The following is a 23,253-nucleotide window of genomic DNA, read 5'->3' as shown; positions in this document are numbered from 1 at the left end:
AGAACTCTGAATGAGTAGAGTTGAGAACAGAATGACTAATTCATTATTTTTTTACAAATATGAGCCCCTCTGTTGGGACATACACATCAGTAATAGCTAACAGAGCCAGGAATTACCTTATTTAATTCATACAGCAAGCCTAGGAGGTAAATATCACTATTACCCCCATTTTACGGCTGAGACTGAGACTTAGAGCTATTAAATAACTTCCTTGACAGATTTAAACTTGAGTCTGTCCAACTCCAGTGTCTGGGTTTTAACCATATACAATTCTGCCTCCTGCCAATCCCACTTTACAGAACACTGTTTTAAGAAGGGAGTATTTGGGGACCTATGAGGCCTATATGGTAACCAATTAACCATGCTTCAAACTACTGTCCTAGTGGTTCGGGCACCATGACTCAAAAATGTCTTTAACTTCTGAAGCAGAGGTTGGGAATACTGTTGTTCCTTCATTTGAGGAACAGCAGTGACTCTGAAAAAGGTTTATATGGTCAAATATTTGAAGGTAAATTCTTCCTTGGATCTTCATAATATATTTTGCATAACGAAGGCTCTGAGAAATACTATGGTTTAAAAAAATGTTTAATTGTGTTAAACCTGATTTCTGAACTTATCTGACCACAGAACCCTTCCTTTTAGTTAGAATCACTAAGAACCAGTGGAAAGCCATTTAGGTTTATTTAAATAATAATCCTGGCCAAATTTATGCAGCACTTAGTAGAGCCCAGACACAGAGGCAGATATTTTGAGAATAACCTTTGGAGGGAAATGTTTTTATTAAACAACTTTCCCCACGATTACCAACTAGTAACTCAAGGTGTCTCTATGCAGAGCCTGTGCTCTCACAGCTGCCATGGAAGAGCTGATTCAGCACGTCATACTCAACGATATGTCATACCTTTTTCTAATTTGAATATGGACTAAGTGTGCTATACCAAATTCCCATTTTGATTAAATTGACCCTCCTACCAAGGGGGGAAAACCTGGCGAAACCACCTCTCTGAATCAGATACTCAATGTAATCAAATTGGTCTATCTGATATTAATAACTACATTTTCTCCCCATAGGGCTGTTTAATTCTTAAAATACTTGATCCAGGTATAGACATCTACTCATATTTTGTGTCAGACACAGGGGTAACATCCTCTTTTCACCATATCTCTTCTCAGGTAATAATCGCTTCAGTTTTCCTCCAGAACTAATGTATCGAGATCAGACAGGTAAGAATTCTCACTTAGAAACTGTCAGGTGATCACCCATCTCAAATAGGAAAGATGTTCTTTACTCCAGTAAGGAAAAGGCTCCAGCATTTTCTTTCTTTTCTATTCCGTGGTTTTCGTTTTTTTACTCTTCTTTCGCTTTATTTGGTTTCAAGTGGAGCAGGGGCCTGTGGAATGACAAAGTTCGGGACTCCTCACTTAATGGAAGACCAGCCTAGAAGAAGGCCCGGGAGAAAAGTCAATAGCCCAAAAGGTGCGGAAAGTCCAGAGGGAGCTTCAAGGACTGCTCTTGCCTTCTTTTTCTTTTGATCCTTTCTCCCCATAGAGTGGCTTTTTTTTTTAAAGCACACTTTTCCAAGTTGTTACATTAACAAATTTGCACTGATTTCTTTATCCTTGTCATCTAAAGACCACCTTGTCGGCGGAGGGTGAACTTTTCCTTCATGCCAGGCCTGCTGCACTGTCTAATGTCACAAGTGTCTGCTCACATTAGCTCCCGGAGACTGGAGAAGATTCCGCATGGGGCCTTTCCGGCAAGTTGATTTGACAGAATGAGTCCCCATGCTAGCTCATGGCACTTATCAGTTAGTCAGTCTTCCTCGGGGATGAGAATTTAGAGTGCACCATATTCAGTTTCCAAATCAACTGCTGTCCCCTCAGGAAGCCGAGTGTTGCATTATTAAAAGAGATGCCTTCAACCACGGCACCATACTTAAACATTCATCCACATTAAAAAAAAAAAAATTGGAGTGGAGGGGGACAACACAACAATGCCACACACCCTTTGCTGTGTTAACTCTTTCCACCCAGGCTTCAGGTCTCCCTCAATGAGCAGCCCTGTCACTTTTATTGGTGAGCATGAACACTTGTTATTTTGTGTGTCTTAGCTTTATTTAAAAAGGAGTGCTTTTGCATTACTTGGGATGGCTATGAAATATTCCCCCAAGTTGTAAGATCTCAGGGCTAAGATTTACCGTGTTGCTGACCTCTCCTTTTCACTGAGCTCCCACAGCAAAATTAAATCCAAAAATCTAGCTGCCAGAAACAGCACTGGCTTTGATTTGTCTGTTATGTGCTTCTCCCAGGAGTTGAAATGTAATGCACAAATTAGTTCTGAGTTGAAAATTAACAGATCTGAAGCTCACACTTTAGTAATTATAACTTCAGCTATTTCTATTTTTTAAAAAAATAAAATTTATGTCCAGATTACCTTTATCTTTCCAAACAAAAAATTGCCAAGATTTCTAGAGAAAAGGAGGGATCTTTTTAAAAGCTGCATGTTGATATAAATATGAAAATGGATTAAAATCTGCTTCCAATTTCCAAACATGTGTACTTCAATGAATATTAAATGGCAGGCCCCTATCAGCATCATGACTTATTTACTCACCAGAGTTTTTATCGAAAAGGGCCTAGAATTGCCTGTGGAGCGTGAAAGTCTCCTGTAATTGAGTTTAGAGTGGTAAATCCACTAAACAGGCCACGGCCCCAGAGACACCCCCGAAACCCACCTGTCAGCTGGTGTTAGATCACAGCTCAAACAAGGCATGGCTGCCTGCTCCTGCTAAACACTGCCGAGGCCCAAAACAAAAAAAAAGAGAAGTTGTTCCCTAGGGGATGAAGGAGGGCTGGGGGCAAATCGTGGGGGTTGGGAGGGCAGGCGAAAAACTCTCATCTAACAGCTGCCTGATGTCAGCTGGAATCATGATCTGAAACTCAGCTTGGGAGGGGAACTGGCTAGGGCCTCATTCGGTAAGGTGTCATTTCTTTATTCTAACATCCTTTAGGTAGGAGCGTAATGGAGTGGACAAGAAGCTTTTTCATCATGGTTGAGCCGTGGAAATCAAAGCCCCGAGTTTCAGTGAGGATAAAGATACAACAGGCTTAAGACGGGTGCAGAAAGGTCCACATCTAGAAATGGGGGGGATGTCCAACTGAGGCATGCTGGACCAGCCAGGGAGGGGGGTGGGGACATTTTAAGCCAAAGAACCATCATTCATCCAGTAAACATTTATTAATTGTTGCCTAGTGCTCATTACTGTATCTGTTGCTGAGTGTAGAAAGATAAATAAGACATAGTCCTTGCCCTGAAGGAATTTAAAATGTAGTTAGGGAAACATAAAGATAAGTCAACTATTACAATACAGTGTGTCAAGGGCTGTGAGAGCAAAATATATGCTTAAAACAATAAGTTAGGAAGGCTTCTTGGAGAAAGTGACGTTTAAGCTGGGTTTTTCAGAATGAGTAGGATTTAGTCAGGCAAAGGAGAAGAGTAGGGTGGGTGTGTGGATGGTGGTAGGAAAGAAAAGCTCTTCCTATACAGAGGAGATATACCATGAAAAGGGATTGTGTGGTACCCTTATAAGGCTCCCAGAGGCTTAATGTGGCTGGGGCATAGGTGATGGGTTAGAGCCTGGGAGGGATGGCACTAGAGAGGGAGAGAGAGAGAAACCAAATGATCAAGGGTTTTGTCAGCCTGGAAAATCAGTCTGAAGTTTATCCTGAAAGCCATGGGGAGCAGTGGAAGGATTTTAAGTAGGGGAGTGATGTGATCAGGTTTGCCTTTTAGAAAGACCAGTTTACCTGCTGTGCGTAGCATAAATTAGAAAAGGCAAGACTGGAAACAGGAAGGCCAAGCCGGAGGCAGTTATAGGAGTCTTTGAGACAGAGTGATGGCCTGAACCAGGGAAGTCGCCGTGAAGATGGAGAGGAGGAGACAGAATGAGAAATATTATTGAAAAGAATGAGCAGGACTTGGAAGGCAATTGAAAATGGGAAAAGAAAGAGGAATTCAGGATGCCTCCAAGGCTTCTGCCTTGGGTATAGGGTTGCTAGGTTTAGCAAATAAAAATACATGCGGTATTTGGAACATATTGATACTAAAAAAGGATTCCCTGTTTATCCGAAATTCAAATTTAACTGGGAATCCTGTATTTAATCTGGCAAACCTACTTGGGTGTCTGGGTAAACGGTGGGTCATTTGTCAAGCTGGGGATTGGAGGAGGCACAGTTGTGGGACAGGAGGCCAAGAAGATGATGAGTTTACTTTTATTTATATTGAGTTTGAGGGATCTGAGGGATATAGCTGATGTCCGATTATCCCCCAGTCCTTTTCTGCCCTTTTGTAAGGATAGTTTTAGCTGACACATGGCCACTCAGCTAAAGACTTTGCTTCCCAGCTTCCCTTGCAGAACGTGCCATGTGATCAAACTCTAACCAATGGGATGTGAGAAGAAGTGATGTGTATTTTGCTTTTAAAGATAGTTAGGACAGAAGTAGCCACCTTGGGCCCAGAGATGAAAAGCACATGTTGAGGCCGGCAGTGCCATCTAACTTGCCCTGGCCACCTACCTCTGAATTGTGATAGGAGAGAGAGAGAAGCTTAGCCTGGGCCATAACTACAACACAACATCTGAGAGGAAATGTTCAGTAAGCGGGTGAACATACAGGTCTGCAGCTTAGGAGAGAGGTATGTAGTCACTGACTGAGGCTTTAGTTAAGATAAAGTCTCCTAGAGGGAATGAGTGGTGTGAGAAGAATTAAGCACAAGAAAGTCAATGCTATCTTTTTTCTTTTGACACTTTTTTTGAGACATAGCTTTAACTTACCCTCAAGTTAATAGAGATATTCCAGGAGTCCTAGGGTGGATGTTTGAGAGTTTTGTTTTCATTTCCAAAGCCTTTTTCCTCCTGATAGCCGTGCATTAATGTTCAGTGCTACTAAATTCATGTGTTTGTTTTGGGATTTATATTTCAGCACTGTCTGGGAAGCGGGTGTGTTCTCACGCCCTGTGCATGTTTTGGACATTGGTGCATGTCCCCATAGTTGTGCTAGCATCTGTGCTAGGGTCAGTTTACATGTGGGTAATCTGTGTGTGCCTATGTGGATGTGTCAGCGCACATGTTCGTTTATTCCTCATGTTCTGGCTTGTTGATGTGTGCACTGAAAGTGTCCTTGCATATGTGTCTGTGGGAGATGCTCGTTATTTTGTCTTAGTTAGTAGCCAGTCCCCAGCTCAGCCAAGAAGCAGCCTTTGAGATTTTTCTCACATAGTAGTATTCCGTCCATTTTGGAGACTGTAGAATATCTTTTAGAAGCTCATTTCAATGGCCGTTTTTTTTTAAATAGACTTTATCCAGAGGCCATAGTTTCCATTAGGGTTCATTCTTGGTGTTGTACCTTCGGTGGTTTGGGGCAGACATATAATGACAGGTATCCGTTGTTACAGTATTGTACAGAGTAGCTGTACCATTTTGCATTCCCACCAGCAGTGAATGAGGGTTCCTGTGGTCCCCATCCTTGCCAGCATTTGGTCTTGTCAGTGTTCTGGATTTTGGCCTTTCTAATAGGTGTGTAGTCGCATCTCATTGTTTTCAGTTGTCTTTTCAAGGCCAAAATATTTGAAGGAAGAGTCTCCCAAACTTCCACAGGGGCATTACTTGCCTCTTCTGTGTAAGTCAACTGTTCTCCCCAGACCGCAGACTGAAGCTGAATTTTACATTATGTAATATGAACTGAGATCTGCCCAGGAGTCAAGGGCACCACAGGGTGTGTGTGTGTGTGTGTGTATTTTTTTAATTATGAAAATATCTAAACATACTCAAAATTAGAATTAAAAAAACCTCCATGTATTCATCACCTAGCTTCAATAATTATCAACATTTTGCCAGTCTTGTTTCATATATCCCTCCCTTTTTTCCTGCTAGTGTATTTTAAAGCAAATGTTAGATAGCTTGTCATTTCACCTGAGACATTTCAGGTTGTATCTCTAACTGATAATACTTTTTTACATTCCACAATGTCATTATTTACCTCACAAAATTAACAATTCCTCAATATCATCTAAACTCAATCCATACTCAAATTTCTTAATTATCTCAGACATCTTTTTTATGGTTGGTTTTTTTAAAGCACACATATGGTCATGTCTCTTGGTCTTTTTTGTTTGGAAGCAGTCCACCTTCACCACTGATATGAGGAGGGATCAGGTCATTTGTTCTGTGTAATGTCTTGTGTTCTCTATTTGTCTGATTGCTTTCTCGTGGAGTCAGGCAATGTGTTCCTCTATCCTCTGTATTTCCTGTAAACTGGTAGTTATATTTAGGGCCTTGATTAGATTCAAGATCAATATTTTTAGGCACCAGTACCTCGTAGGGTGGTACTATTACTATGAGGCATATAATATCTGGTGGTTCACTTTTAATGATGCCAAGATCAATCAGAGAGTTTAGGTAGTGTCAGCTGACAAAGTTCCCCATTAACCTTTCACCTGGTGATTTTAGCATCCATTGATGATTGTTACCTAGGACCATTATTTCATTTGGAGTATTAGTGACTTTTTAAAGTTCTTTTATTACTTCTGTATTTATTAGCTGGGGCTCTTCCAGCTCCAGGATACTGCTGATCAAGGGAATAATGGAATCACCAGGTGCTCAGGGCCAAGTGAAGGGTCCTGTTTTCCTAGGCCTGTACCCTATTAAAAAAGGTTAGTTCACCTTCCTGACCACCTGCTGGTCAGGCCTAAATTCCAGACTTGTTCCAGCTGAAGTGCCCCTTTATGTTCAGATAATGTTGAAGTCAGCAAGTACCCTAGGAGAGGGGATCTGCCCTTTGCTCCAGGAAAGGGGAGCTCTAGGAGTTGCAGGAGAGGCCTTTTCCCAGGACACCGGGAGCTCAATGTCACTCAAGACCTGAGGCCTGAGGCCTCGCCTCCAGGGCCTGGCCTTGCTGGTTTGGAGAGGGCTCTCTTTAGCCTCCTGCACCCCAGTCACGCTCAGCCTCTCTTCCCTCTCCAGGGAAGCAGTGACCATTGGATCACTGACCCCAGGGACCACATATCTGAGTCTCTGATGCTTTGACTTTCTGGCGCCTCCCTCTTTGTCCTCAGACTTCAGGCTCTTCGCCACTCCCTGCTTGGAACTGGGCTCCACACCTTCTTTGAGAAACAGGAACAGAGCTGGTCTCCTGCCTCACGTCCCTCCATTAGCCCTTTCCCGAATCTGAAGTCTTCTGAAGAAAGCCCCATGACAAGTGGTCTCACAGGTAGGGCCCAATTTCTGCGTTTAATCCTCAGCTCTGAGGGACCAGGACTTGAGGGTGACTGGATTCCATCGGGCTGTGGGGTCAGCTCCTTACTCAGCAGCCTAGTTAATCTAATGGACCTTCTCCTTTCTTAGGAAAGACGGGCCTGCGTGGAAAAAGCGGCGCCAACAATCATTTCTGGGGGAAGATGTGTTTTAAATTCTGTATAAAAATGTACTGTAGAGGGATTCCATGGTTTACGTTGTTGGCTTTAAAATGATGAGACTTTTAATCCCCTCAAGACAATGATTGAAAATATACGTATTCTTCAAAATAGTCACCTGCCTTTAGACACTTTCAAACCACAGAGGAAAATCTGTGTTATCTCTTTGTATTCCCATCAATAATCGTTTGGCTTAGAATGACTCTTAGCTGTTTCTTAAAAAATCAAATCCCCTCTGAAAGCAGAGTGGTTTCGCCTCGTGGAAGGTGGCCCAAGAACGCGCCGCAGGCTGAGTGCGGCCAACAGCACAAGGAAAGCTTGTTTGCCTCTGCGCCTCCCAGGCTTGGACACTAGATGGCAGGCTTACCTTCCAGATGGAGGCGTCTGGCACCTTCTAGGTGGAAGCGTCTGGCACTGGCAGCCCTTTCTCTGCCTCCAGCTGCCACACACTCACAAGCAGATCCCTGGGTCATCTGGTGGGTTCCCCAAGGAGGATGTGACTGAGCCTCGAGGCAGGGGGATGGGAAGAGGAAGTGGTGTCTGGTTTGGGAATGCCTGCCTGCCTCACAGCAGCTGCAGTGGGGTCAGAGTCAGGGCCCACTGGATCCCAAACCTCATGGCTTGTGGCTATGTGACTTCACTGTGGTGCCAGCCACACCCTACTCCCATCCCACTGCCCCAAGTGTGGGGTTTAGAAATGTCTCCAGCTTTTCTTGGACTGGCTCAAGGTGCGAGAGCTTTCAGATGTCCCAAACCTGGGGAAGTTACAATTTATGGAAGTTTGTGTCACATAAAGGGTCATGTCCTGAGTGTGGGGACTGCTGAGTGCCAGCAAGGAAATGCACATGCCTGGGCTGACCCTGGCCTGAGGTTTGTGGCTTCACTAACATTCAAGCATCAAAGTATCCTTAACACTTCTTTTGGCTGCTCCTGCCCTCCCGCCCAGGGTTTAGATGTCAACATGCATAAGTCCTCCTGGGGGTAAGAACCTTCACTGGTTTACTTCTGGATTCCTAGTGTCTGGCACGTGGTGAGGGCTCGGTGAATGTTTGCTAAATGAATGATTGACTGAATGAATTAAGGGTGAGACTGAAAAATCATTTTGTTTAACCTCCTAATTCTAGAAAATGTCCCAAAAGGATGGGAATATATATTTTCTAGCATGCTTGCCTTCATCTCTGCTCCTTCTTCCTCACCCCCCATTGAGGTTCCACTCCACGATCTCAGTTTAATATATGCCTGACCCTTTCTTACATCTAGCTGACATCTCCCATGCTACAGTTTGAGACAGTTCTTTTTGCTGTGACCTTAGTGCAAGTCGATGATGGGATTGGGGAAAAATATTGTTAGGGGCTGAATTGTGTTCCCTCAAATTCATATTTTGAAGGCCCAGCCCCCCGTACCTCAGAATGTGGCTCTATTTGGAAATAGGGTCTTTAAAGAGGTAATTAAGGTGGTTAGGGTGGGCCCGAATCCAGGCTGACAGGTGTCCTTACAAGAAGGGGAGATTTGGTGATACCAGGAGTACGTGCACAGAGGGGTGACCACGTAAAGAGGCAGCAACAAGGCGTTCACCTGCAAGCCAAGGAAACAGGGCTCAGAGGATAGCAAACCTGCTGACACCTTGATCTTTGACTTCCTGCCTCCAGAACTGTGAGCAGATAAATTCGGGGTGTTTAAGCCATCCGATCAGCAGTAGTTTGTTATGGCAGCCCTAACAAACTAGTACAGATATGGTAAGACATGATCATAATAAACATGATATAATAGATAACGTTTTGTCCCTTTTGTCAGGGTGTCCGGTGTCTAAAGGACCGTTCTCTAACTGCTCTGATGGTGGTTGAGGTTCCCAACCCCCTCTGGCCCCGGGCAGGAGGGGGAGGGGAAGAAAGACCTCCTGAGAAAGGAGAGATGTTCACAGCTTTAGAGCCGTGTGGGCTGCCCTCCCAGGTCCTTTTTACAAAAACAGGCTCAAATGTGATGAAGAACAGGCTGATACAGCCCTCAGAGACAGGTTCCCGAGCACCACAAAAGCTAAGCTCCCCAAAGAGGTCAGCGCGGCGTCAGCAGCCCAAAGGTCAACACATCAAGATAAATCAGGTTCATCAGAGAGAGAAAGCAGCCAAGAAGGCTGTTGTTGGAGATTAGATTAGACCGGAGCAGATTTTGTAAAGGCTCTGCGACCTGGAGATTGAAGACACGGAGGGAAGAAGGGAGGGCCCAGGGCTGGCTGAGGAAGTATCAAAGAGAAGCCGGAATTCTGAAGCAAAAATCAGCTCGGTGAACACAGAACACCTCAGGGTCAGAGACCATTGAGGGGGAAGCTGTGAAAAGCCAGGCAATGCCTCTCTCCTTCTGGAGTCGTGTTTAAGTGGTAAGATTTGGTCTTGTGAGAACTGACTAAAGTAATTCACTCTCTATAAAGTGGAAATTCTGGGTCACTCTGGGGTGGAGGGGCAAGGATGGAGGAGAAAGCTAAAATTGAGACTCAGCTCCCCTGGGAACTTGGCCACAAGCATGTCTCTGTGGCACAGTCAGGCCCCCCATTTCTTACACTGCTGGAGATCCTCTCTCTCCTCGTGTATAAGCCATTGTGAATAGGTATCACTGGGGAGAAGAGAGAGATGCCCCAAGAGGAGCACATGCAGAAGGAAGACTATCATCTGTAAAGAGTGTCTCCTGCCTTCTCACAGATGTGTGAGAAGAGAAGTGGGGAAAAGGACATTTTCCTCTGCCCCTGATTTCCAGCGTAGCCTGACTCATATGAGGAAACTAAGAATGGACCTTGGTCCTGTCTCTCTTAGTGCTGAACTCAGAGGATTAGCCTCCCGCCTTCCTCCACCTACCCCACTGTCATACCACATTCCTCACTCCAGGCAGAGATGGAGGAGAACCTGGTTGTGCAGCTCCAACTGTGTGTCTGTGGGCAGCGGAGCTGGGAGGTTGCACTTCAGGATTGGGTAACACTTGGGTGCCTAAGAAAGAAGGACAAATCATGAAAAGCTTAGATGTCATCAAATCAACACCCATTTTCTGATGAGGTTGTTGAGACCCAACATGGAGAAAGGGTGTTCACATAAGACTCCAAGTTCACATAAGACTGATCAAATCTTCTAATAGATATTACCAATATTTCAAAGCCATGTGAGTGATTTAAAAACATGTCCCATAGAGTAATAGCTCAAGTCTAGTCTTTTTTTTTGCCTATGTACCAGTCCAGTCTATTTTTAAATGGTCAGTCCTTGAAACACTTTATTCTCTCCCTAACTACTTGATGTTGAATAAAATTCTAACATGCACATGAAAATGAAATCACTGCTCCCATGTAACCACGTCTGGGTGAATGGTCACTTCTGGGTCATGGGTTTTGTAAGGCACATCAATTTGGTCGCTGAGGGTCAGGCTAACTATGGTGATGAAGCATCTGGAAACGAGACCATACAGAAGAGGAATGAGGGAATTCAGGTTGCAGAAGAAAATACTGAAGAGAACCACGACAATGAGCTTCGGTAGGTGAAGGCTAAAAGTAAGGGAGGCGTGGGTCACATATGTGTTGTTCCTCAAGGCTAACACTAGAGCCTAAACCTGCCAGGAGGCAGATTCAGGTCAAAAGAAGAAAGAAGTTCCAGGTTAGAATGGAATTTTCCTTCTTCCTCAGTCCTCTTGGAAAGAGTTGTCTCAGTTGGCTTAGGCCCCTATAACAAAATACCATAGACTGGGTGGCTTGAGCAACAAATATTTATTTCTCACAGTTCTGGAGACTGGAAGTCCAAGGTCAGGGTGCCAGCATGGTTGGTTCTTGGTAAGGGCCTGCCTCCTGGTTTATAGACTGCCACCTCCTCCCTATATCTTCACATGGCAGGGAGAGAGAGATGGACCTCACATCTCTTCCTCTTTTGATAAGGGCAATCCCATCAGAAAGGCCCACCCTCATGACCTAAACTAACGCTAATTACCTTCCAAAGGCCCCACCTCCAAATACCATCACATTGGGGATTAGAGTTTCAACATATGAATTTGGGGGAGACATACGCATTCAGTCCATAGTAAGGTTCTTTGGTAAGATATAACTGATATTAACAAAAGAAAGGCTATTACCTTATAGATGTTTCTCTCTGAAAGACTCAAAACCTCCTCAGGGACCTCAAGAAACTGAGTGAGCTCCATGATGGAGCCAGCATTCTACAGAGAGGGCAGAAGCATAGGAAAACCCTGAGGAGACCGTGAAAGAGGAGAGGAGAGGAGAGAAAGGGTTCTTGAAGGCCTGGGTGTTGTGGTACTAAGCTGTGGAAGCTGGTGGTTCAGGCTCAGCTGGGGGTGTGCAGGACATGCCTTCTCTGGCTACCATGAGGTTCTGGTGCTTCCTGTGTGGGGATATGGGAGCATTTTCCTGAGCACATAGGTGTAGAGCAAGTCTGCAGTTGTATTGTTGTTTCCTTTGTGCATGATTCTTGCAAACCCAGCAGTCAGTATCATAGGTGGGATATTTTTGAACAGCACAATGGCAGTGGCACATTGAGTGCCCTCAGCCCTCTTCACTGGACTAGAGCAGAGAGGGACCCAGTAAGAGCAAAGGCAAGGCCAATGTTGGGGAAGAAACTCCAAGTATTTGCACTCTGCCATTCTCTTTTTCTACCCACGTAAGCTCCCTGAAACAGGACCACAACATATAGTTGTATAGGTTGTACACTGCATAACTCCAGGAGGCACCATTCACAACTGGCAGCTCCGTGTGAAATCAGAGACCACAGGGAGTCCAGAAACCAACTCCAAATCGCCATTTCAAAAAGACTCCATTGCCTTGAGAGGGGCATCTGACCTTTCCACAAACATTGGTCTGAGATTGACAGGATTCCAACCACACAGCCAATGAAAGATGAGTGGCCCTCGGAGTCATTTCCCCTCTGGAGATGACCTGCAGGAGAATTACAAAGTCAGTGGTTCTCAAGTTCTCATACTAAGTTGTATATTTTTATTTTATTTTTCCTTTACGTCGCTCAAAAGCAACTTAACCAGTGTAATACGCTGATGGAAAATGTTGCATATTTACATCCCAAAGTATAAGTTGTAGGCTTAATTTTAGCCTAATGTGATTTGAAATGGGAAACCATAGCTGCAAATAGCCCTGAATGTGGTTAAACCCCAAGGAAGGTTGGGAATAATGGAGACATGACAGACCCCCTCACAATAGCTCACTGCACACAATAGGCTAGAGAATTATGTACCTGACACACAATGTATTTTCTGAAAACTGAAAATGCACTTAACATCTCTGCAGTTGATATGCCAGATATTTTTTTCCTATGGAAAAGAACATTAAATTTTTAAATTATTTGTTATATATTTTTGAAGTTGTTAGGAGAAACTCTGATTTGCCAGTACTACTTGCTGGAGAATATATGACTCTCCTGAAAAAAGTCCCCTTGCCTTTGTGGGTTAATAAGAGAAATTTGGAAAAGAATGATAAATTGGTCATGATATTGGGGAGGAGAAAGGTTGTGGCCAGAGTCACAGGACTGGGCTTCAAATAAGAAAGAGTTGTCCAGACTTTCAGAGAAACTTGGGATGGAGTTTCCCTCAGTCACTGAGAGCTCAAGAGGACACTACTTTGGTGCAACCCTGAAATATTCCTGTCTCTGGGTGAGAGGCAAGGAAGGGAGTTGATGGTGTGAGCAAATGTGTTTTGAAGACAGTATTTTTTCCCATAAAAAAAAAATTCTTCAGGGCTGGCCTGGTGGCGTAGTTAGTTAAGTTCGCGTGCTCCAATTCTGCGGCCTGGGGTTCACAGGTTCAGATCCCCGGCATGGACCTATGCACTGCTCCTCACGCCATGCTGTGGCAGTATCCCGCATACAAAAAGAGGAAGATTGGCACAGATGTTAGCTCAACGACAATCTTCCACACACACAAACACACACACAAACACACACACACACACACACGCAATTCTTTTTCGATCCGTTATTCCACCTTATTGCTCTACTTCCTTTATTGCCAAATTTCTCAAAAGTTCACTATTCCCTGTGGAAACCACTCCAATTCAGGCTTTTGTCTCTAGTATGTCACAAAACCACATTTACCAAGGTCACCAAAGGCCTCCGTGTAGCTAAATGTAATGGTCAGTTCTGAGTCCTCATCTTACTAGGCCTATTAGCTGTATTTGAACGGATTGATCATGCTTTGCTCTTGAAATACTTTCTTCCAGGATACCACCCTCTCCTGGCTTTCCTCTATCTTCCTATTTGTCATTCTCAGTCTTGACATCTCTATTTGGATGCCTAATTGTCATTCTAAATATGTCCCAAACTAGACCCTTAATATCCACCATCCAAATTTGTTCTTTCTGCAGATCAGTTAATGCTTAGGCCAAAAATCTTGTAATCTTTAACTTTTTTATTTTTATACCCTACAACCAGACCTTGGTCAATTCCTTTCAAATCTACCTTCAAAATATAACAGAATCTAACCTTTGCTCAGCACCTCCACTGCTAACCCCCTGGTTCAAATCAGCCGCCTCCCTCCCCGGATGATTGCAGTAAATTGCTTCCAAACTGTATTCTGCTTCTGCACCCGCTCTCCACCTCACAGACTATTCTCAACGCACCAGTCCCAGCAGCCCCAGTGGGTTCGTTAACATGTAAATCACATCACAGGATCCACATTTGTGTTCCTTCTCTAACGTCTGCTGCCCTCCTCCTTCCAAGAAGGGCATGTTCACTTCTAGGTAGAGGGACAGTAGAAAGATTGGTGGAATTGGGACCTGGGTCAAGGATTTGAATGGGTAAAGGAGGCCTGTGCACTCTAGGGAATGCCACAGGCAAGTCCCCAAAGCAGTGAGTCTCCTAATGTGTTCAGAGACTGGAGACAGGCCTGGTGGGGTGGACATCCGATGTTCCTGTTGGGGAGTGCCTGGAAAGATAGATTTGGGTCAGACAGTGGAGGGCCTTGAATGCCACGCTCAGGAGTTGGCCTTTATCCTGCATTTTCCAGTAGGCTTGGCAGTAAGGGGAGTGGGAGCAACTCTGAAATTCACTTAGCATAGTTATCTCAGCTGCCTGCCAAGTCGTCTATTTAGTCCAATTCATAGGCAGAGCTTTGTTGAGCATTGAGAAGTCACTTGCTCCGTGTGAATCCAATCACCACGGCAGGCACACCTCAAAGAGGGAACACACAGGCGCCTCTGAAAAGCCTGCCCCACACTCTGGCAACTCAATTCATGAATATGCTTTTCCAACGTCTGACGCTGCTGCTTAGCAAAGATATTATGGGACAGATCCTTGATTTGACCTTTTGTATCTCTATCCATCCCACTGTGCTAAAAGCAATTATGTGCATCTTGTGTGTGGCTGTTGGAATGGGGAGTCACTTAGCGACGGGTCCTTTTCACACTCCAACTGCCCTCTCTCTCAGTCCTTTCCCCCTCTCACAGGGGCCCGCACAGCAGGCCTCCTCTGCTGCTTGGCAGAGTCTAAAATGGCATTAGGAGGAGGTGAGCAGAGATGTAAACAGGTGGAAACAGTTCCTGTCATGGCGATTAGCATTCTCCTTGGGCAGGCACAGCTATGGATGAAAAAATGGGGCTGCAAGGGGACAGGGAGGAGCAAGCTGGCTGGAGAGCAGGAGGCAGAAGAGGGATGAACTCATTGTCAAGGGCACAGTCAACTTTCTACAAAAACTTCCTGCAAAATAAAGCAATCCTAGTGTCAGGGTGCGTGATAATGGTCTCTGTCTAGGGAAAGATGATCTGTCAGCCGTCATCTTTGCCCATAGTACATTTATCTGTGCTCTTGTCTGTGTGATTAAATAGGCCTGCAAGGATCAACGTCGACATGTATGAAAATGCGCACTGTGTCTGTGCATGTCTGCATGTTGTCATGTACATTCAAATGTCTGTATGAATGCATGTTGTTGAACACGTGTTCAACACGTCTGTATGAACACACAAATGTCTGCGTGTTGTTTGTGTGTAAATACTTATAGGCATGGATGCCTAAGAGAATGCATGTTGATGTCTGTCTATATGTGTCTTAGGATGTGTATATGGAGCATGCATGTTTGCATGACTACATGCATGCCATTTCTGGATGTGGTATATTCCTGTCTGTGTACATGTGTATGGGGGTACTTATTGGCATGTATGAAAAAAGGGCTGGGTGGGGAAGAGCTCCCCACCCTTCTCTTTGATGAAGCAGCTCAGCATGACTGTGGAGGCCACTCCAATCCTCTTCTCTCCAGAGAGAGAAGCCTTGATATCGCCATATAGCCCAAGGGTCTGGTTCTTTTGGGAACTGATGTCCTTGACTCCGTACCCCACTTCCCCCACATTCCAGCCCTAAATGTAGTTGACAGACCCCAGAGCTAGAGAAGATGTCCAGGAAAGTAACAGGGAGAGAGTTAAAATGCTAGAGGCAAGACCCTGGAGGAATAGGGAGAAGAAGATCTAGGATCTTTTCTGAGCTTTCATATGTAAATAATTTACGGTGGAAAAGTGAGCTGGCCTCTTGGGCAGGAGATAAATGCAGACAATGAAATAATGGTGAGTAAATTGATCTGCTCCCAGCCCAGGCTCATCCCTGACTGAATGGAGACTAGACTGGAGAGGGAGAGGAAATAAAACTGGCGAGGGGGGCAGGTTACCAGAGCTGACCTGGACCTTCTCTGCTGTCTGGAAGAGCTCTCACCTTCCAATCCCAGGCAAAATCACCTGATGGTGCCACCATTGACTCTGCAAACCAGGGAAGAAAGGAGAAAATTAGCAATGCCTGCAATCAGAACTATATATTGTTATATATTTATGGCTTTGTTATAGTTATATAGTTTAGATATTATCTTAAAAACCTCCTGAACACAGATTTTGCTGCAATTGGCAGCTTCCTGCCACTCCAATTTCCAGTCAGCACCCTGTGACCTGGCGTGATCTTATCACCCATTCTAGGTCACCTTTGTTCCGTTCAGATTATTCTCAAGGTAGGGAGGAGTTGATGAAACCCAGGGTCAGGCTGTCTGCTTTTAAAATCATCCAAGAGACTCATTCAAACACACCTTTTATGATTACTCGTTGATTGCTCATTGTATGCAAATTAAGAATAGAGGTAGAAAACAAAATAAAAATTACCCATGACGATACAACCTGGAATAACCAACATTTAACATTTTGATGTATATCTTCCTAGGCTTTTTTTTCTGTTTATGTAGCTATCCACATGTACATAAATATCTACAAGCTGTTTTATAACTTATTTTTACACTTATTAATATGTCTTAAACATCTTTTCATGTCAATAGAAATCTACACCATCATTTTAAATGGCTGCTAAATGTTTCATTGCATGGGCATACCATAATTTACTTAACTAATCTTCGTTTGTTAGATATTTAGGTTTTTCTTTTTCTTTTTTTCAGTCCAGGTTTTAAAATTTGAGATAATGATAATCAATGAGTTTTAAAGAAAAAAAAAGGTCTTTCCCAGTCCTTTAGTTGGTGCTGGTGGCAAAGGTGACATTAAAAACAGAGAGCTTGACTTTGGGGTTTCATCATTCCCTCTCCACTTTGAGAATAATCTGAGGAGGCCCAAAGGTGACCTGGGATGGGTGATAAAATCATGCAGGTCCCACTCTGCTGGCTGGAAGCTGGAGGTGCAGGAAGCTGCCAGTCAGCATGAAATCCGCAGGTTTGGAGTGCTTCCTTGAGTGATGTATGTTACCTGATTACACGCACTAGTAACTTTCTCTGGGAAGCAGCCTTTCTGCCCAGGTTCCAGACACAGTGGCAGCATCACTGAGGACCCTACGGGGATCAGCCACTCTGCCCTCAGCCCTTCCAGACAGCAGAGAGGGACAGGACAGAGAGCAGAGAATTCCAGCAGACTTGCCCAGTCTCAGCAGTGTTGGATTCAGGGATTTTTTTCCCATACTGCACCACTCGCTCTGGTTTTTATTTCTACCCAAAGCTCCTAAAAGTTTGTTTTACCTGCTTCTGCTCCCAAATTAGAGTTCTTTAAAATCAATTCTGTTTACTCAGTTTACTCCTTCATTTATTCCATGTACATTTATTGAACACTATGTGCCATTCATCGTGCTGGCACTTGGGAACATGAAGATAAGTAAAACACGGTCCTTGACCTTCAGGTATTTCCTGGACAGAACTGGGAGGCAAAGAGACAAAGCTGGAACCACAACTTTTACTCTTCTAGTGCCAGATGAATGCCTCCTCTCTCTATAAATCCTGCCGGGCAGGGGAGGCTTCCCCCCCTGGACTCCCACGTCTCAGCCATCACGGCCCTTATACAGGGCTGTCTGCACTTGAGACTGAGAGCCTCTCAAGGTCAGGAACTGGATTCTACTTATCCCATGTGCTCAATACCTGGCCCAGTGTCAGAAACAGCACAGAAAACACTTAGTAAGTATTGCATAGGAGAACACAGTGTGGTGATCATCACCAACCAGCCTTCATCCCACTGGATTCCAGTCATCTGCGCTGATGACCAGTGCCCTCTGCTCCTGCCAAACGTCTCGGCTGAGCCTGTAGGCTCTGAAGCCAGAGTGTGTGGGTTCAAATCCCTTCTCCTCCACTTATTAGTGTGATCCTGGGTTAGTCACTTACCAGATCTGTACCTCAGAGTCCTCATTTGTGAAGTGGGAGTAAGAATAGGACCTACCTCCTCATAAGGTATGGTGAGGGTTATTTGGTTAATATTTGTAAAGCATCAAGAACAAGAGTGAGCACATTATAAGCTCTCAAAAATGGCCAGCTGTGACTATTACCATGATTATTATCTCAAATGGAAAGAAGCGTTCCTTGAGTGAGCCTTTCAGTGACCTTGGAAGGCTTGGATCCTTGTGATGATATCTCGTGACTCTTTAAAAGTAGCTCTGCTCTTTCCAGTTCCTCTCTTCCTCTCCCCAGAGACCTGGATCTTGCCTTCCTGGAAGCTATTCAATATAGCGTGAGCATGCAAGAGTAGTGTAAATAGGCTTAAGTGAGGTGACGTGTGTGAGATAGCCTTGCACAGCAGACAGCACACAGTGAACATTAAATAAATACCTGCTGAACTTCCCGACATCATTTCAACTAACCATCCTCAGATGTTCACCCTTCCTGAGTGCCAGGCACGGTGTGCAGGGAATGGTGCAAAGAAGCACAGGACCAAGGAGCACGTGGTCCAGCTCAGGAGTTTAGACATCTCAACTGTCAGTGCTCATGGCACACAGCGTAAATCCACATGGAGACACACAGTGGTATTGAGGCCTGACCAGTGGATGGCTGAGACAAGTAGAGCTTTAAGAGCTCTCTTCTGGGGAGTTCCTGGAGCACATAGGACTTGAGGAGGGCCAGAAGGAGAATATTTATTAGGCAGAAAAAATGGGATTCAAGGATGGGAAGTGGGGACATATTTTGCTAAGAGCTGAGAGGACTAGGTGGAAGATGGGGGTGGGACCAGTGTCAGCAAAGGTGTGGGCAGAAAATGCAATCCCAATCAACTATGGCTAGGTGCTGCAGTCAGCCGGGCCAAGGCTTGAACCCTAATGTCACTCTTATAAGCTGGATGAACCTGGATAATAAGTTCCTTACCTTCTCTAAGCCTCAGTTTTCCTCATCTTTAAACTAAAACTATTAAGAACTCAACTAACATGAGAAGCAACATGGCATAGACCCTATGCCACAGAGGTTAAGAGCAAGGATTTAGGGGTCAGACAGAACTGGTTTCAGGTCACACTCAGCAAGCTACTATCCATGTGGATTTGGGTAAATTAACTAACCTCTCCATGGCTCACATTCTTGTCGGTATTGGGGATTGTTGTAGTAGTACCACATCATAGATCTGTCCAGATGAACAAGTGAGACCACGCAGGTAAAGGACATAGTGCTTGGCACTTCCAGCGTGATCGGGTACTAATTACTAGGCAATAAGGAGGGAGGAATACATCTGGGGGACGACGGACATGTGAAATCAGTGCAATGTGACTTCTCCAGTTGCTTTCCAGGCTACAGGGTCCGAGCCTAGAGAATTCCTCCCATCCCTGTTACCCAGTGGCCAGAGGCTGCCTTAAGCAAAGCACACGATCTACCTGGAACTGAAGCAACGTGGGAGTTTCTGCCAAGTGCCACTAGAGCTGCTAAAAGCAGACGTTACCATTACCCTAAGAACAACATGGCCTCCAGACATCTAAATGCTACTATCTGTGTTTCAATGGACAGGAGGAAATTCTCTAATTAATCACCTAGAAAGGGTTTCAAGGGGAATGCATATGCATGGGTGTGACAGGCAGTTGAGAAAGAGGAGGTCACATCAAGATTCATTAAGATCTACTGACCTGGAGGTGGTGAGAAGTCAATATTGGTTTCTAGCGGACAGTTTTATTGTGGATCAAAATCCAAAGCGCAAAAGTGTTGTTTGATGTTTTCTATCACAAGACAGCTCATTGACGTGTAGGCTTGGCTATAATTTTGTTTTGCCTCCTGAGGCAAAGATTCTAAGAAGTAAATCTGAAAGCAGAAATATGTTCTTTTCCACCCTGGAGTGGGGAGGGATGGAGGGTTTGCATCAGGTCTGGCCAGGTTAGAGGGAGTCTGTCGCACAGGAAATGGAACACATGACAACTGTGCCCAGGCCCCAGACTCTGCCCCCGCCTTCTCTGCACTGCCCTGGAGTGTCCCCATTCTGGCTGCCTTCATTTCTCTAGCTGCAGTTTCTACCTCCTACCTGAAAAGGATCTCTTTCATTCACATGTTTGTTTATGTTTGTTTATTTTTTACCCTGAACTGTTGAATGCCTTCTAATGTGCTAGTGTTGCATCAAGTTTTCACACTCTGCTGGGGAAGGCAGACACATGCAGGTAACTGTTTTTACATGCAGTAAATCTTCCTACTACAAGTGATAATTGTTTTAGTCGTGGAATGAGCATAGTGCAATAGTTAGAGGCTTAGAGGAGAGGCCGTAATGAACATTCCGAAGTGCAAGGCCAAACACCCACTGCCCCTCTCTGTCCTGCGTGCATCACTGGAGGGCAGAACAAGGGTCAGTATGGAGAGAGCACCCCTCGCCCCCAACCAAGAGGAATCTTAGGGTACAGATACCCCCAGAGTCAGCCAAATTTATTATTTAATTTTCAAGCAAAATTTATTTAATTTTATGTCATGTAAATTGAATGTTTCAATCAACTGGTTAATCTGCAAATCTTGGCTGTATGCCTGCTGGATGCATATCTGTGTGCTGGATGTTTTCATGTAGGGAACATGGGTAAAGAAAACGTGCGGGCTGCCCTGAAGGAGTTTATAGTCTAATTTGAGAATTTAAAAACTAAGATAGCAAACAGATGTGGTGGGAAGGGTTTTTTTCTCCTTCCCTTTTGTTTATGGAGTTGGGTGCCTACAGGATGGGATGACAGGCAGAGACAGACATTCTTCTAGCATGGCTGGGTATAGGCTGTGCGCTGCACAATTTGCGGGGGGGGGGGGGGGGGCCATTCACGTAGACAGTGGGTGACTCTACAGGAGGAGTCCGGGGCAGTGCAGAAGGTCAAATAATTTTAGGGGTCCCATACCCTGAAGGCAGACCCCTGTGAAGTTCTCTTTCCCTAATCCCATTCTCCACTTGCCAGGATCCAGTGCCCTCTAGAGCAGCGCTATTCAATAGAACTTTCTTCTATGCTGGTGATGTTCTTTATCTGGGCTGACCCATATGGAAGTCACTAGCCACGTGTGTCTGTTGGACGCTTGAAATGCTGCTGTGTGACTGAGATACTGAGTTTTTAATGTTATTTAGTTTTAATTCATAATTTAAATAGCCTCATGTGGCTAGTGGCTAGTACTGGACAGCACAGCTCTAGAGTGAAACCGCATGGAACTGAAGGTCAGATAAGCTAAGAGGAAGTAAGACCTTAGAGATGAAAGCAAAAGGAGGTGAAAGGCCTAACGGGCTGTTGAGGAGGCAATTCAAGGGTGAAGAAGTTTCTCTGGCAATCACGAGGGAGCAAATATTTAAACACAGCCAAGAAGGCCAATGCAAAAACTAAGTGGCGGGTCACATAGTGTATGATCTCATTTTTATGAAATATCTAGAATGGGTAAATCCATAGAGTCAAAAAACAGATCAGTGGTTGTCAGGAGGAAAGAGGGAATGGAGAATGGCTGCTTGATGGGTACAGAGTTTCCCTTTGAGGAGATGAAATGTTTTGGAATGAGACAGAGGCGGTGGTTGCACTCGCTGTGAATGTACTAGATGCCACTGAATTGTACGTTTTGAAATGGTTAATTTTATGTCATGTAAATTTTACTTCAATTAAGAAAAAACCAATTAAGTGGCAGTAGGGTGGGGACTGGTTACTACTGGAAAGAACATGTGAGCACTCCCACATCTCTAACTCTCCTTGTAGTTTCTAAAGAGATGGGATGTATGATGTACACCCAAAATAAAGGACTTTTATACGTTCTTCAGGATTCTCTGTGCGTCAGTGTGTGTGACAACCAACATGTAAGATCATTTGGAGCGTGAGCTGTCCTACATCTTCCTATCTGGGACAGAGATGTATGCTGGCATGATCAAGGATTATATTTAGGAATGATCATGGACTAGACTATGGGGGGGAAATATACCAACATGGTTCGGAAGAGTCAAACCTTAGTCATTCATCTGCTCTGATTTGGTCATTTAGATTTTATTAGGAATTAGAGATCTGAGGGCTTGAAAGAACCCGAAGAGATCATGAAGCCATTCCCCTTCCCTTGGCAGTGAAGGGGACCACAAGGCCCAGAATGGCAGTTATAGAAGTAGTAGTAGCAGTGGCTCCTGTTTATTGAGGGCTTACTCTGTGTGCACAGCACTGTGCCACGCATATCACGTATATTACTCTGTTTAATTCTCTCCACAACCCTAGGATGTACATAGGGTATGAAGTACTTCACAAATGAGAAAGCACGTCCAGAGCGCTTATTCAAACCAGCAAGCATCAGAGGCAGGATTCAAACCCACAAATACCTGGCCCCAAAGCCTATGCTCGTAACTGCTAGTCTACATTACGTCTGACGTGTGGTATTTATTTCACTGTTTCCTGAGTAAAAGTGGCATCCTTAAGGGGAAAAAAAAATCATCATCATCTGGCATGTCTTTGCATTTCCTCTGCCATAACTTTGTTTAATTCCTCTCTTAATCTCTGAGATTCCACTCATCCTTCAAAGGCCAGCGCGAGCCCACAGTCTCCATGAAGACCTCTCGTCACTTTAGACCAGAATTGTCTCTCTCACTCTAGATTCCTGTAGCGCTTTTTTCTTTTGATTATTATTTTTAAGTGTTAAAGTAGAATTTTAGTGTACAGCTTGATGAATTTTTATATATGTATTACCTGTGTAGCCATCAGGTCAAGATATCAAACATTTCCAGCACTCAGAAGATTTCCTTGTGCCCCTTCCCAGTCCACAACTCCCCTCAGCCTTCTATTACCATCAGTGAATTTTGTCTACTCTTAAAATTTATGTAAATGGATCATATAGTATGTAGTTTTGTATCTGGCTTCTTCACCCTGTGATATTTGTCCATGATATTCATCCATGTTGTTGTTTATTAGCATTTTATTCTTTTTATTGCTATGTAGCATTCCTTTGCCTGAAGATACCACAATTTATTTATTCCTTCTCCTGTGGATGGACATTCAGCTTGTGATGGTTAGTTTTAAGTATCCACTTGGCTAGGTTATATTACCCAGTTATTTAATCAAACACTAAGCGAGGTGTTGCAGTGAAGGTCTTTTGTCGATGTGGTAACATCTACAATCAGTTGACTTTAAGTA

At 44.3% G+C, this 23,253-nt stretch overlaps 1 long non-coding RNA gene across 6 annotated transcripts in view; it reads left to right on the top strand.

Annotated features, from left to right (window-relative positions):
• The window catches only part of LOC106826437 (uncharacterized), a 37,842-nt gene extending 30,304 nt beyond the window's left edge, over positions 1-7,538 (top strand). For 4 of the 6 annotated variants that reach the window (XR_011504061.1, XR_011504059.1, XR_011504060.1 and 1 more), the window contains 2 exons: positions 1,174-7,266; positions 7,401-7,538. This is a non-coding gene — a long non-coding RNA (uncharacterized lncRNA). The remainder of the gene's footprint in view (positions 1-1,173; positions 7,267-7,400) is intronic. The other 2 variants (XR_001396892.3, XR_006529044.2) reach the window with 1 other exon arrangement.
• Positions 7,539-23,253: the final 15,715 nt, after the last annotated feature.

Source organism: Equus asinus, chromosome 6 (assembly GCF_041296235.1).
Source record: "Equus asinus isolate D_3611 breed Donkey chromosome 6, EquAss-T2T_v2, whole genome shotgun sequence".
Taxonomy (NCBI): Eukaryota; Metazoa; Chordata; class Mammalia; order Perissodactyla; family Equidae; genus Equus; species Equus asinus.
The sequence above is the reverse complement of the archived record's forward strand: the minus strand, read 5'-3'. Positions and strand labels throughout refer to the sequence as shown.